The 15,748-nt window shown below is 33.3% G+C and overlaps 1 long non-coding RNA gene across 1 annotated transcript; it reads left to right on the top strand.

Moving 5' to 3' along the window:
• The first annotated feature begins 1,239 nt into the window (after positions 1-1,239).
• Positions 1,240-12,709, top strand: LOC136043568 (uncharacterized). The gene is made up of 3 exons (XR_010621647.1): positions 1,240-1,277; positions 7,596-7,694; positions 12,590-12,709. It is a non-coding gene; the product is annotated as an uncharacterized LOC136043568 (long non-coding RNA).
• The last annotated feature ends 3,039 nt before the right edge of the window (positions 12,710-15,748 follow it).

The raw sequence follows: 15,748 nt of genomic DNA, 5'->3' as shown, positions 1-15,748 counted from the left end.
TATTTATTCTACGGCCTTTTTGATTCAGGGATCATTCTTAAAGAATTGGGACAAAACTTAAGATTTAGTGTAAAGAGCGAGGTATTAACGAGGGTACAAACCCCCTCGTACACATAATAAAAATATAAGAATATAAAAGTTCGTTACGTAAGTTAATTCTTAAGTAACGCATATTTTTTACTAATAAAAACGTTCGTTAAAAATTAAAAGTTCTAGTAGCCTTTTTAAGTAACCGAAAAATTGGAGGGCAGCTAGGCCTCCTTCCCCACCCCTTATTTCTCAAAATCGTCTGATCAAAACTAAGAGAAAGCCATTTAGCCAAAAAAAAATTAATATACAAATTTCATTTCAATAATTTATGTGCGGAAAGCCAAAATCAAACATGCATTAATTCTAAAACATTCAGAAATTAAATAAAAAAAAATAGTTTTTTTAACTGAAAGTAAGGAGCGACATTAAAACTTAAAACGAACAGAAATTACTCCGTATATGAAATGGGTTGTCCCCTCCGCAATCCCTCGCTCTTTACGCTAAAGTTTGACTCTTTGCGACAATTCTACTTTTTAAAACAATTAAAAGCTTTAGCGTAAAGAGCGAGGCGTTGAGGAGGGGACAACCTATTTCATATACGGAGTAATTTCTGTTTGTTTTAAGCTTTAATGTCGCTCCTTACTTTCAGTTAAAAAAACTAGTTTTTTTTATTTAATTTCACTAAAGAACCTAAGTCACTAAGTAACCGAGTTTTTTACCCCTCCAGGTTAAAAATTAAACAAAACAAATTTTAGCCTGGTTAGTACAGTGGGGGTGATTTTAATAGTTCACCAGGGCTTGGAGTCAACTCGAAAGTTGTAAAGAGACAGTCAAGGGCTCATGTGAAAGCTAAGACTGTTTTATACAACTACTCTGACAGTGCTAAAGTAAAATGCAATTTTTCACACACAGAAACTGCAATTTGTATATCATTTCCGCATAATATCTGTAAAAAGTATACCAGTAGGCACTTTACAATCGTAAAGCCATAAACAGAGGTTTTGATCAGCCCGTTTAGCCAAAAAGCGTTTTTTATTATTTTTTGAGCAAAAATAGCCCTAGTCTCAGTGTGAATCCCCCTTACGGCAACTTTAATACTATTTTGTCATTTTACTGGTAACATGCAACGTTTCTGACGAATACGCGCAGAGAAATATCTCTTTGCGCATCTAAATCAGATTTTAGAACATGCTTTCAGTTTAATTCTAGCTAGAATGTAGAAATCAATGGGTATGAACTTGCAATGAGTAAGCCATGTATTTATATAGATTAAATATAAAAAAATAAGTTTTTTTAACTGAAAGTAAAGAACGACATAATTAAAGCGAAATTTGCATATTGATTTTTACTTTTTTTGGCTAATTGACTTTCTCAAAGTTTTGATGAGACGATTTTGAGAAAAAACGTAGGGGGCCTATTTGCCCTTCTATACACAATTTATAAATTTACGCAGCCAATTTCAATATTCTTCTATTTTTATTACGTAATTGAGGGGGTTTGCCCTCTCTTCAATTCCTCGCTCTTTCTGCTTAAGTCTGAATGTTTTTCTAATTTTTAAGAATGACCCCTGAATCACTAGGGCTGTTTAGTTAAAATAAATAGATTTTTTGAAATTACTAAGGATACTTTACCGTAAAGAGCCAGCTATTGAGAAGGGGACAAACCCCCTCATATACAGAATAATTTCTGTTCGCTTTAAGTTTTAATGTTTCTCCTAACTTTCAGTTAAAAAACTTGTTATTTTTATTTAATTTCTGGACAATTTTTAACTAATGCAGGTTTTGATTTTGGCTCACCGTACATGAATAATTAGAACAAAATTTGTATATTAGATTTACTTTTTCGGCTCCTTTGATTTTTGAAATAAAATGGAATCGCTATGGGCATCAAGTCTTGGCTAATTGTAGAAATAAGCCAAGACAGATAGTCCAATTGAGTGAGAGGCAATTCTTGTTTTTTCAAAGTTGTGATTTGACGATTTGAGATAAACAGGGGCTATGGTTCTAGCTCCCCTCCAATTTTTTGGCTACTCAAAAAGGTCGTATATTTTTATTTTCGTATATTTTTATTACTATTTGTATATTTTATTACGTATATGAGGGGGTTCGTCTACTCGTCAATACATAGCTCTTCACATCAAAGTTAAAATTTTGTTCCAATTCCTTAAGAATGATCCCTGAATCACGAAGTCCGTTTAATTAGAATAAATAGATCTTTTGAAATTACTAAGAATACTTTAGCGCAAAGGGTGAGGTATTGAAGAGGGTACGAAATCCCTCATATACGTAATAATTTCTGTTCGCTTTAATCTTTAATGTTTCTCCTAACTTTCAGTTAAAAAATTTGTTTTTTTTTCATTAATTTCTGAACATTTTTTAATTAATGCAGGTTTTGATTTTGGCTCACCGTACATGGATAATTAAAACAGAATTTGTATATTAATTCTACTTTTTTGGCTCCGTTGATTTTTTAATACAATGGAATCGTTGTGGGCATTAAGTCTTGGCTAATCAAACAATTCATGGTACGAACTGTAGTAAGGAGCGACCCGGCTCAATAGTAACCAAAACTCTAAAACATGGAACTTTGATACCAATAGCTACATCAAAAGAATCACATTTTAGTGCTGATTTTAAATATATAAGTTTCATCAAGTTTAGTCTTACGTGTCAAAAGTTAAGAGCCTGAGATAAGTTGCCTTATTTTAGAAAATAGGAGGAAACAACACCTAAAAGTCATAGAATCTTAACGAAAATCAGACCATCAGATTCAGCGTATCAGAGAAACCTACTGTAGAAGTTTCAAGCTCCTATCAACAAAAATGTAGAATTTGTATTTTTTGCCAGAAGGCAGATCACGGATGCGTTTTTATATTTTTTGTTTTTTTTCCAGGGGTGATAGTATCGACTCATTTGTCCTATAATGTTGCGAGAGGGCTCATTCTAACGAAAATGAAAAGTTCTAGGGCCTAAAAAAGGCACTTTTAAAGTGCCTTAAAAAGTTAAGTGACCAAAAAAATTGGAGGGCCCCTAGGCCCCCACCCCTCTAATTATTTTCCCAAATCAACGGATCAAAATACTGAGATAGCCATTTTATTCAGCGTAGTTGAAAAACCTTATAACTATGTCTTTGGGGACCACTCAATCCCCCACTTCATTAAGAATGACCCCTATAACACAAAAGCCGCAGAATAAATAGTTGAAATTACTAAGAATACTTTAGCGTAAAGAGCGAAGTATTAGGAAGAGGTGAGCCCCTCATATGCGTAATAATTTTGTTCGCTTTAAGTTTTAATGCTGCTCCTTACTTCCAGTTGAAAAAACTTTTTCATATTTATTTTTTCATTGTTTTGTTTTTAAATAATGCTAGAAAATCTTGTGCTCCCTTCATGGAAATTTTCTTCCCCCATGACAAATTCCTCGATGAGAAGCTCCCCCAGAATATCCCCCTCTTCTCAATCCTTCCCCAAACAATAAATCCCCCTGAAAACGTCTGTACACATCCCAATAGCCATTACTATATGTAAGCACTGGTCAAAGTTTGTAACTTGTAGCCCCTGCCACGGGGACCGTGATTGAGAAGAGGGGGATATTCTGGGGGAGCTTCTCATCGAGGAATTTGTCATGGGGGAAGAAAATTTCCATGAAGGGAGCACAGGATTTTCTAGCATTATTTAAAAACAAAACAATGAAAAAATAAATATGAAAAAGTTTTTTCAACTGGAAGTAAGGAGCAGCATTAAAACTTAAAGCGAACATAAATTATTACGCATATGAGGGGCTCACCTATTCCTAATACTTCGCTCTTTACGCTAAAGTATTCTTAGTAATTTCAACTATTTATTCTGCGGCTTTTGTGTTATAGGGGTCATTCTTAATGAATTGGGACAAAATTTAAACTTTAGTGTAAAGAGTGAGGTACTGACGAGGGCTAGAACCCCCTCATATTGGTAATAAAAATTTGTGTAAGTCATAAAACTTATGATTTGCTTCTAGTACATGGTTTTTTGGTTGAAGAAGTAATTTATTGTCTGCTTGCACTTGGGGTATATGTAATTTGCCAATTCTTTATATTTCTCGGATTCAAATTGAGCCTCAAAACCAGACTTCCTTTTCTTTCTGGCAAGCATGGGGTAAATTTAAATATAAGGCAGCTGTTATTCGATGTTTGCCCCCTAATGTTGCCATATTTACATTTTGTAAGTGAAATATGCTTTCTGGCGGGAAAAGTTTTCAGAAAGCACTTCTTCTGCCACTTCTAAAGTTCTTTGGAAATTTCAAGGACATTTCCTTCTGTGCTCTACTGTACATTTGATCTTTACCAGACAGCATTTCCCTATTGACAAACTCTGTGTTTCCCTGAGCTGGTATTTAGTATCTTTTTTATATCGTGTTGTTAAAAATTCTTTTTAAACCATTGAAACACCAAGGACATGAAAATAAGAGCAGCTTTTCACCCTGGATCCATATTAGGTTTACTGATAACTATAAACAGAATATATATATATACATACATATATATATATATATATATATATATATATATATATATATATATATATATATATATATATATACATATATATATATATATATATATATAATATATATATATATATATATATATATATATATATATATATATATATATATATATATATATATATATATATATATATATATATATATATATATATATATATATATATATATATATATATATATATATATATATATATATATATATATATATATATATATATATATATATATATATATATATATATATATATATATATATATATATATGTTTATGTCGGCAACTTAAAAATCATTAAGTTCTTAAGGCTGTATCACGATTTCTGGATTCAACTTGGCAACGGTTTACGTCCATAGGAGATCAATTGTAAGCAATCTGCCGGTTCCTGAAAAAGCTAGACCTGTTGGTTTTTTGTGATACACTGAATGTGATGGTGTAGTCAAATAGTTCGTGGTAACGAACTGTAGTAAGGAGCAACCCCTCTCAATAGTAACCAAAACTCTAAAAAACAGATTTTTTATAACAATAGTTATATCAAAAGAATTGCATTTTAATGTTGGTTTTAAATACATAAGTTTCATTCATTTTAGACTTACCCATCAAAAGTTAAGAGCCTGAGAAAATTGGACTTATTTTAGAAAATAGGGGAAACACCCCTTAAAAGTCATAGAATTGTAACGAAAATCTCACCATCAGATTTAGTGTATCAGAAAATTCTGCAGTAGAAGTTTCAAGCTCTTTTCTTCAAAAATGTGGAATTTTGTACTTTTTACCTCATGACAGATCACAGAAGCGTGTTTATTTGTTGTTTTTTTTCCAAGGGGTGATCATATCGACCCCGTGGTCCTAGAATTTCGTGATAGGGCTCATTCTAATGGAAATTGAAAGTTCTAGTGCCCTTTTTAAGTGACAAAAAATTGGAGGGCATATAGGGCACCTCCCACGCTACTTTTTTCCCAAAGTCACCGGATCAAAATTTGGAATAGCCATTCTATTCAGAATAGTCTAAAAACCTAATAAGTATGTCTTTGGGGACGACTTACTCCCCAACAGTCCTCATGGGATGGGCTACAAGTTGCAAAGCTTGACCAGTGTTTACGCATAATAATGGCTATTGGGAAGTGTACAGACGCTTTCAGGGGGATTTTTTTTACTGGGGGAGGGATACGGGAGGAAATTTCCATGGAGGAATTTGTCATGGGGAAAAAAATTCCGTGAAGGGGGCGCAGGATTTCTTATCATTTTTTTAAGAACAATGAAAAAATAAATATGAAAAAGTTTTTTCAACTGAAAGTAAGGAACAGCATTAAAACTTAAAACAAACAGAGATTATTACGCATATGAGGGGTTAACCTTCTCCTAATACCTCACTCTTTACGCTAAAGGGCTTTATTAATTTCAACTATTTATTCTACGGCCTTTGTGATTCAGGGGTCATTCTTAAGGAATTGGGACAAAATTTAAGCCTTAGTGTAAAGAGCGAGGTATTGACGAGGGGGGAGCCCCCTCATATATGTGATAAAATGATACGAGTATAGAAGTTCGTTACTTAAGTCAATTCGTAACTTACGTATATTTTTACTAATAAAAACGTTCGTAAAAAATTAAAAGTTTTAAATGACCTTTTTTATGTGCCTTTGAAATAACCAAAAAATAATAGCAAATTAAATAACTAAAATTACCAAAAAATATTAGCCTTTTAAATAATCAAAAAATCGGACGGTGACCAACGCCCCGCTCTTTGCGCTAAGGTTTCTTACTGTTTTAAAAATTAGAGTTGAGAGAAAGAGTCAAACTTTAGCGTAAAGAGTGAGGCATCGAGGAGGGAACAGCCCCTTTCATATACGGAGTAATTTCTGTTTTTTTAACTTTTAATTTCGCTCCTTACTTTCAGTTAGAAAACTTGTTTTTTTATTTAATTTTAATTAAGGCTCTTGGACTTTTAGTGGGTACTCTCCCCAATTTTCAAAAACCAGGCTCATTTTCTCAGGCTTGTAGTATTTAACGGGTAACACTAAGCCTAATGATTCTTATATATATGGAATCCTCACAATAGGTCGATTCTCTTGATATTATCATGAACTGTTTGATAAAAAGGGTATCAACTGATGTATTCATTTTCAGCCTTACTGAATTATCAAAGAAACTGCAAATTTACCGAATGGGCAATTTTTTTCCCTAAACTATTTTTTTAGAAACATGTTTTTAGACTTTTGGTTACCACACCCTAATTGGATCCCTCTTAGTGTGTCTAAGGGCTGAAAATGTAATTTCCTAAATACGATTATTGAAGTAAAAAAAGATCTTAAGAAACAAAATCAAGTGAATATAAGAAACAAAATAGAGGCAAAATAAATATTTAGCCATATTCTTTTTATCTGCCTTTTATGCAATTTTGCTTTACATTGGACCGAAAATTAAATAACCCTTTTTGCCATCATTCCTAATTGGCATATTTATGCTTATTTCCTTTGCTAGCTATAAAAACCTTTTAAAAACCAAACGAGACACAAAATACAATCATTAATGTAATTAAAAAAAGTCGTACTTCATAAAAGAACAAAATCGAGCCAAGTAGAGGTAGGGCACTGGTGCATACTAGAATAGATATTTTGTGTCTATGTATTTTTTCTACAAAAACCCTTGATGGTTAATTAGGCTACTGTGTTTTTTGATCGTTTATCCACAAAATCATATTTTGCAAAATAATAGAATCTATAACACCATACCTAGTAAGCGATTGGCCTTTAAGAATGTTTAACATAAAATGAAATTTTGTTATGCCATCCAGGATCGTATTTTTTACTTAGTTAGCCTTTCACCTTTGCTATGAAAGGCTCTGGTTTTTTTGTTTTGTTTTTTGTTTTTTTTTTCAAGGCTGTTTGTTTTAAGGTCTGGTTTTTAATTTATTTCTTGGATTTTTATTTTTTCGCCCATCAGGATCACGCCAATTATGTGAGTACTCTCATATTGTGAAAGCATTCATTTATCTGTATGAAAATCAAATTAAATCCTCTTTTCTTCAGGTCAAGGAGACTATGACAGACTAAGGCCTTTGAGTTGTCCACAAACTGATGTCTTTCTCAAATGTATCTCCATCTCCTTTTGAAAACGTCCCAGAAAAGGTAATTCCATATTTTTTTTTTTAGTTTCAACTTCTTTTAAGGGACAGAATTAATGCAAACCTATGCCCAGTCTGTTCAGAGCTGTTATATACTACTAATACAAATAATTACACACTGCAGCACCAAGCTACGCACGCTCCTCCTCCAACCTAATCCATTTAAAGCCTCCCTCTTTACACCCTTCCAGGAAGTTCCCATTTCCTTTAAATCTTTTTTTATGACATCCTCCCAACCCAGACAAGGACGACCTGCTTTCCGTGTAGCCCCAGACGGCTGGCCATAAAGGGCAATCTTTGGCAATCTGTCATCCTTCATCCTCAGAACGTGGCCAAGCCATCTCAACCGTTCTTTCATTATAGCTCTAGAAAGCGGGATTGAACCACATTTTTCCTACAACCTACCGTTTAAAATATGGTCAGTCAGCCGGGTACCCAGAAGAATCCGTAGGCAATTTCTCTGCAAACTTCTAGTAAATTTTCACCTGCTTTTCGGAGCACCCATACTTCAGAGCCATATTTGACCACTGTCATCACTGTGGCCTCCAATATTCTAATCTTGGTTTGCAGACTTAACTTTCTATTCTTCAAAACTTTTTTTAACTGTGAAAAAACACCCTGAGCCTTAGCTATTCTACTTTTAACATCTTCACTGCTCCCACCATCTTTACCAATAATACTACCAAGGTAACTGAAGCTCCCAACCTGATCAATCTTTTCGTTACCTTGTGTCACCTGTTCATCTTCACTTATTCCTAACCTTTGTGACTTAGTCTTCTTAACATTAATTTTCAAGCCTATTTTACCAACCTGAACTCGCAAAATCTCCAAAAAGTCATTTATTTTGCTCACACTTTCATCTAATATGCTTAAATCATCAGAATAATCTAAGTCCAGGAGCATTCTTCTTCCCCCTTTGATCCCATGATGGAATCAAATGGAGCATTTAACACAAATATATATATATATATATATATATATATATATATATATATATATATATATATATATATATATATATATATATATATATATTTGTGTTAAATCTCTACTCGAAATTCCACATATCAGTAAAGAATTTCTATTTTAAGTGCCAAGTACTGCGCAAGAGAGAGAGAGAGAGAGAGAGAGAGAGAGAGAGAGAGAGAGAGAGAGAGAGAGAGAGAGAGAGAGAGAGAGAGAGAGAGAGAGAGAGAGAGAGAGAGAGAGAGAGAGAGAGAGAGAGAGAGAGAGAGAGAGAGAGATAGAGAGAGAGAGAGAGAGAGAGAGAGAGAGAGAGAGAGAGAGAGAGAGAAAGAGAGCTTTTAATTGTTTTAAAAAGTAGAATTGTGGCAAAGAGTCAAACTTTAGCGTAAAGAGCGAGGGACTGCGGAGGGGACAACCAATTTCATATACGGAGTAATTTTTGTTCGTTTTAAGTTTTAATGTCGCTCCTTACTTTCAGTTAAAAAAACTAGTTTTTTTATGTAATTTCTGAACGTTTTTGAATTAATGCATGTTTGATTTTGGCTCTCCACGCATAAATTATTAAATGAAATTTGCATATTAATTCCTTTTTTGGCTAAATGGCTTTCTCTTAGTTTTGATCAGACGATTTTGAGAAATAAGGGATGAGGAAGGAGGGCTAGTTGCCATGCAATTTTTCGGTTACATAAAAAGGCAACTATAAATTTTAATTTTTAACGAATTTTTTTATTAGTAAAAAATATACGTAGCTTAAGAATTAACTTACATAACAAACTTTTATATTCTTTAATTTTTATTATGTATATGAGGGGGTTTGTACCTTCGTTAATTCCTCGTTCTTTACAATAAATCCTAAGTTTTGTCCCAATTCTTTAAGAATGACCCTTGAATCAGAAAGGCCGTAGACTAAATAGTTGAAATTACTAAAAATACTATAGCATAAAGAGCGAGGTATTTATCTCCTCCTAAATACCTCGCTCTTTATGCTAAAGTATTTTTAGAACCCCTCATATGCGTAATAATCTCTGTTCGTTTTAAGTTTCAATGCTACTCTTTACTTTCAATTGAAAAACACTTTTCCATGTTTATTTTTTCATTTTTTTTATAGTAATTTTAGAAAATCCTGCGCCCTTTTCATTGAATTTCTGTTCCCTCATGGCATATTTCTCCAAGGAAAGATCCTCCCACATAGCCCCCTCCCCTCAACCCCACACCCAAAACCAAAAAAATCTCCTGAAAACGACTGTACACTTTCCAATAACCATTATTATATGTAAACACTGGTCGAAGTTTGTAACTTGCAACCCCTCCCCCAGGGACTGTGGGGGAGTAAGTCATTTCTAAAGACATAGTTATTATGGTTTTTGACTATGCGGAAAAAAATGACTATCTAAAAATTTTGATCTGTTGACTTTGGAGAAAAAATGAGCGTGGGAGGGGGCCTAGGTGCCCTCCGAGTTTTTTGGTCACTTACAAAGGGCACTAGAACTTTTCATTTCCGTTAGAATGAGGCCTCTTGCAACATTCTAGGACCACTTGGTCGATAAATGACCCCTGGGAAAAAAAAAAAAAAACAAACAAATAAACACGCACCCGTGATTTGTCTTCTGGCAAAAAATACGAAATTCCACATTTTTGTAGATAGGAGCTTGAAAATTTTGAAAATTATTGACGTCAATATATATATTATAAAAATATGTTTTTATTAATTGAGTATTAACTTAAACGAACAGAAATAATTATATATATGAAAGGGGCTGTCCCCTCCTCAATGCCCCACTCTTTACGCTAAAATTTGACTCTTTCTCACAACTCTACTTTTTAAAACAATAAAAAAGGTATTATGTACCTCTGATTGAATTACGGATGCTATGAAGTCTCCCAATAGCCTATTTCCTGAAATGATCCGTGATGGATTCTTATTGCTTCCATCATTCCATTACCCAAAGTGATTTTTTTGTAGTGATTGATGCATGGAGAATTTAATTGACTAGCCTAATGTTATATTTTGATTTAAACTGCCCTTGTTCATTCCAACGATTAAAGAATAATGGAAAACTGCAGGGTATTTTAGTGGGGGAAGGATAGAAAATATTTTTAATGTCAGAAAGATGTCGTTTATTTCGAATATTATGATTTTTTTTTGTTTCAGGGAGAGAGTTGGAAATCAACTTAACCCTCAAAATGAATTCTAAAATGTTGCAAAAAAAGGGGGAGAATTTTTTGACTTAATTTGGTCCTTGAAATTTTGGGTTTGTTTTATAATGGACTATACCTTATTCTTAACCAATATCCGCTTACTTACAAAGCTATGATTTGAATAGACTATTATCATTATAATAGATTATTATAAATAGGTAAAATTGCACCGCAATGCAATTTCCTACACAAAACAGTGGGAGGGGGGGGGGGGCTAAGCTTGGTCTAAGAATCCCAGAAAATAAAAAAAATGTTGACCTGAAAATATATATTGTTTCTTGCTTAAGAAAAAAATCTTCTGACCTCCACCTCCCTTACCATCGAGTCAGATATTTCTGCGCATATGCACGTGGAGATGAATTTCTAGAGTCCACACACCGATGGAGGAATGGCGGGCTGACTTATAAACAACATAGGCTACTGGCAAATTCTAAACTATGGGGAATTGTGAAAAATTGTAAAAATTATACCATTTTGGAGAGAAGGGGCAAGGTCCCAAAAGTTCCCCTGGTCCCTCTCCCAATGTGTTTCTGTGAAAGACATTTTGTGCTCCAAGTGTCATGTGTTGGTAGAAATTTTGCGAAGGGGGACTTGATTCTCTTAATTTTTTTTTCGGTATTCTATTGAAAAGCACAGAAATAATTTGCTATCTCGTTTGGAACCGAGAATCAAAAGTTCTTATCTTAACGAAAACTGTGTTCCTATATTTTTGTGATATATGACAGATACACGAGCCTTCACTTATAGTTCTTATGGTTTTGCTTATTCTGTGCTAGTAATGATTGATCAGCTATTTTTTTTTTTCTTTCTTTTTTAGCTTCAATTACTTTCTCTTTGTACCGTTAGGTTGATGTATATTTTCAGATATATTTGCTGAGATTCCTGTTGTTGTTTTTTTTTTTTTTTATTGTTTTTTTTTTTTTTTGGTTTGATTTGATAGATTGAAGATTGAAGATGGGATCCAGCTCTAAATGGGTACCTGAAGATATATTGGGAAGGTAGCCGGGAAGGGTTTGCGAAAGAACAGGATGGCTGCCGACCCCTCCCTTTCATTGCACTTCCTTACTGAAAAGCCATGAAATAGAGATCAAAACTGCCGATAGTGATTTTAAAATTCAATGTCTTCTTTTCTTTTCTTCTTATTTTTTTAAGATTGAAAATGGAGGGATCTTGAGTTTAAAGTGGTTTAGGTGGGTTCTGACCATGCTTTTAAATAGGGGAATGAAAGATAGGATCATGTACCAACATTTATTATGAGATATTGGAAGGAGATTAATAAACGAATTATAAGAGGAAAATATGATGAGATGTTGGGATGGAGGCTCGGGTTACCCTTTCGTGGAAAGGCTGAGGGAGGGAACACTTTAGATTGACCCATTGAAATCACTAGAGTCGGATTAGAATACAGTTTGAGGTGTTTTATTCCCTACAATAAGACTTCTTTTCATCCCCGATGAAGGTTGAACCTGTGTCTCTCCTATGAATGAAAAAAGGCGGGAAATTACTGAACTGGAAACTTGAATTAGTTCTGTAAAGAACTTACAACATAATATAGGTAGACAATAGGCTTTTATTTCCTTTACAAAAAAACAATCAGAATTGCACAATATGGCAAAAAAACTTCTTCCATTTTTGGTTTTTATTTCATATTTGGCCTGTTAACAAGGTAACAATAAGCTAAACCATGCCATTTTCCATTATTAAATATTAGAGATTTTAATTTTCTGTTTCCAGGTGTTCGATAGAGATGAACCGAAACGAGAAAAGCTGCTTTATGTTACTGTTAAAGCTGTTGATGAAGGATTCCCAGCATTGGATGTACTTTGCACCTTTTCAGTAAAAATGACAACGCGCCCATAGATAAAAATGTAAGTCTGTAGTTTCAGTGTATACTAATACTACATTTAATCGCAGTATTAGCCGATCCTTCTGCCAGGATTCTGCATTTTATTCGGGGGGGGGGGGGGCTCAACTAATTGAAGATATCGTCTTATGATTAGGTCGTTTTCACCGAAGTTTATATCAGATTTTCTTGATTTTACTGAAGAGTGATGATAAGACTTTAAGCTTCTCTAATATTCCAACTTGTTAAAAAGATAGATGGCATGAAATATGTCCATATGTTTAGGGATATGTATATAATAAAACTTTAGATATTTGCATTTTATGATTTTTTCTTATTTGAGAAGAGGTCAGCGAAAAGTTTCTGTCCCCTAGCATTCTAAATGAACGAACTCCTATTTTTGCAAACTTTGGATACGTGAAGCTTGACGATCATGACAGCCATCTATTTTATTATTAAATGACGACTTTTTTGCATCGAAGTTTCACCTACAAATTTGTAAAGGGCAATTTCTGAAAAAGTAATTTTTAAAGAAATCCGTTAAATTGTTGGATTTTGCCTAATTTAAAATTTAAATGAATAGCTGGCTGTGTTGCAGAGGGAGATTCCCTGTCCAACAATTTATGATTGGGAGATTCTTCCGAAAAAAAAAACAATCTGGAAACCCTTGTTCTTAGCTGAACGCTGTTTTTATTGTTACTATTGTTATTTGGTTTGAAGGCGTTAAACAAACATACATTTTAACAAAATCGTATCGTACTTTTCAGCCTATTTGAACCAAAAGTAATTTACTTTTCTTTTTTTTCGTTTACTACTGATAATCATATAATTATATTGTTATTGCACACATTGCTGAATTATATATGATAAAAATAAAATAATTGCAAATTAGAACATATAGATTTATCTCAAGTGTGTCGGTTCCATGCTGAAACCTCCGGATCTTTGCTGTTCACACTATTTATCGTTAACAGCTTTCGGATTTTAATAGTCTGAATCAAACCATGCTAGAAAATAATCTTTAAAGTTTTGGCATGGAAAGTTTCATTTTGATATGTTTTTATCATTAGAAAATCTTCAAATATCAAGCGGGCAAATAGTAATTATGATAATAATCGACCGCCTTTAAGTGTAACGAATACAGAAGTGTAAACTTTCTAGTTTATTTGAATAATAAGTTGAACCAATAAAATTGGTTGTATTTTTAAATAGAAGAGGCACTATTTGGGGGCCCAAGGCTTTTCGCTCTGGACTGTTTATTGTGTCAAGCGCCTAAATGAAATACAATGAAAAATATTTAGGCACATGCTCCTTGTGTACGTTTTGATTTGTTATTTTTCTGCATTTCTAAGGTTAACACAAAAAGACAAAACAAACGGGTATAATTCTCAGCCATTGATAATTCAGCCAGGATAATTTTCTATAAACCTTAGTTTTGCCCTAGGATGGATGGATGATAAGATTATCTATCAACAAGTGAAAATGACATCATTTTTATACGATCCTGTAAAAAGGCTTATGCCACTCATTCAGACTGTCTTTCTTGTCTTTTTCTCCAATTAGCCATGGCAACTTGATTTTCATTCAAAAATCAACAGACTCTGTCTTAGCCTTTGATTTTTGAATTAAAATCAAGTTGCCATCAAGCCATGGCTAATTGGAGATAAAGCCAGTATGTAATGAAAAAAACAGATATTTGAGCAAAGACCTCCGCTAACCCACCTTCAATGCTTAAAAAAAAGACCTGACTTGATGCCCACTTAATTGGCCATGACTTGACTTTTTCCACAACTATTCCATTTTCAATTAAAAAAAAAAAAGACAAAAAAAAGACTACCCTTTGGAAGTAGGCTAAACAGAAAAAAGGAGCCATCCTATTGTACGACGAAAAGCGGAGAAGTAACTCAGAACCAATAGTCTTGCAAGTATCAGAGCTTATCTGAAATCCTACGATTTTAATAGTTCAACGCAAGACGATAGTTTTTCTATTATTCGATGGCTAAGATTCAGCTTTATCCACCTAACGAATTGGTTTTAAAATTGATTTGTTTTCTTTTAGATATAAAAATAAATTGAAAATTGGCTGAGAACCATCGAAAAAGAGAAAAAAAATCCTCTTTATAAATAATTTTTTACAATTCTTTAAGAATAAGTTCTAGCAATATGACTTGTGGATAGATCTGAGAAAACAATGGGTCCGATTATATAATTTTCATGTTCTTTTGGTGCTAGGTACAGCTGTTATTGACGCGAAATCACATGTTTCAGAGGGAGCATTAATCTTCATGCTAATTTTATTGTTATTATTATTATTTTAATTGTTACTATTAGATTTTATTAGTTTATTATTACTACATTATTTTCTCTTATACTCTTTGCCTCTTTAATATTGAATACAAAAATGAAGAAATTTATAAGTTTGCCCCAGAGGTTGTAATAATACTTAGATGAATTAAAAAAAAGTATAGCTAAGATAACAATAATTATAGAAGCGGGGACTTTCAACCGTCAATTATTTTGATATTGTTCATAAATTCTTGCATGTATCCTGTCAATGATTAATACTACACTTCATTCCCGAGTTTTGATTACAAGAATGTCTTGACAGATTCATTTAAACCAATTTCGTTTTTATTCCAGTGCTGCTTAGTAAACTTAGCAAATGTCCATTTTTGTCCATATTCTTTTTCATCTTGTTTTAGTCCATATTTCTTCAATAATAAATATTCAGCATGCTGCTAAAGTGCACAAAGTTTGAATTTTGTCAACTAGGGATTGCGTTTCACAAAATAATTTATCTGCTCTCCGAAGCAGAAATATGGATTATAAATTCATAATTGTTTTTACAATAAATATTAAATGTTTTTTACGTCTGTGCAGCGAATTTGTTATTTCATCTTATGTGTTACTGTTAATAGTACTCTCACATGTGCACAAAGGATAATAGTCAAACGTTTTCTTATACGACCTGTCTTAGGACCCAAAGGCGTACACGGGAAGGGAGGGGGAGCTTGAGGCCCGGACCCCCTTCTCATATCCTAAATTTTTGT

This window comes from Artemia franciscana, unplaced genomic scaffold (genome assembly GCF_032884065.1).
Source record: "Artemia franciscana unplaced genomic scaffold, ASM3288406v1 Scaffold_728, whole genome shotgun sequence".
NCBI classification, from domain to species: Eukaryota; Metazoa; Arthropoda; class Branchiopoda; order Anostraca; family Artemiidae; genus Artemia; species Artemia franciscana.
Note: the sequence above shows the minus strand (reverse complement) of the source record. Positions and strands in the feature narration are given on the sequence as shown.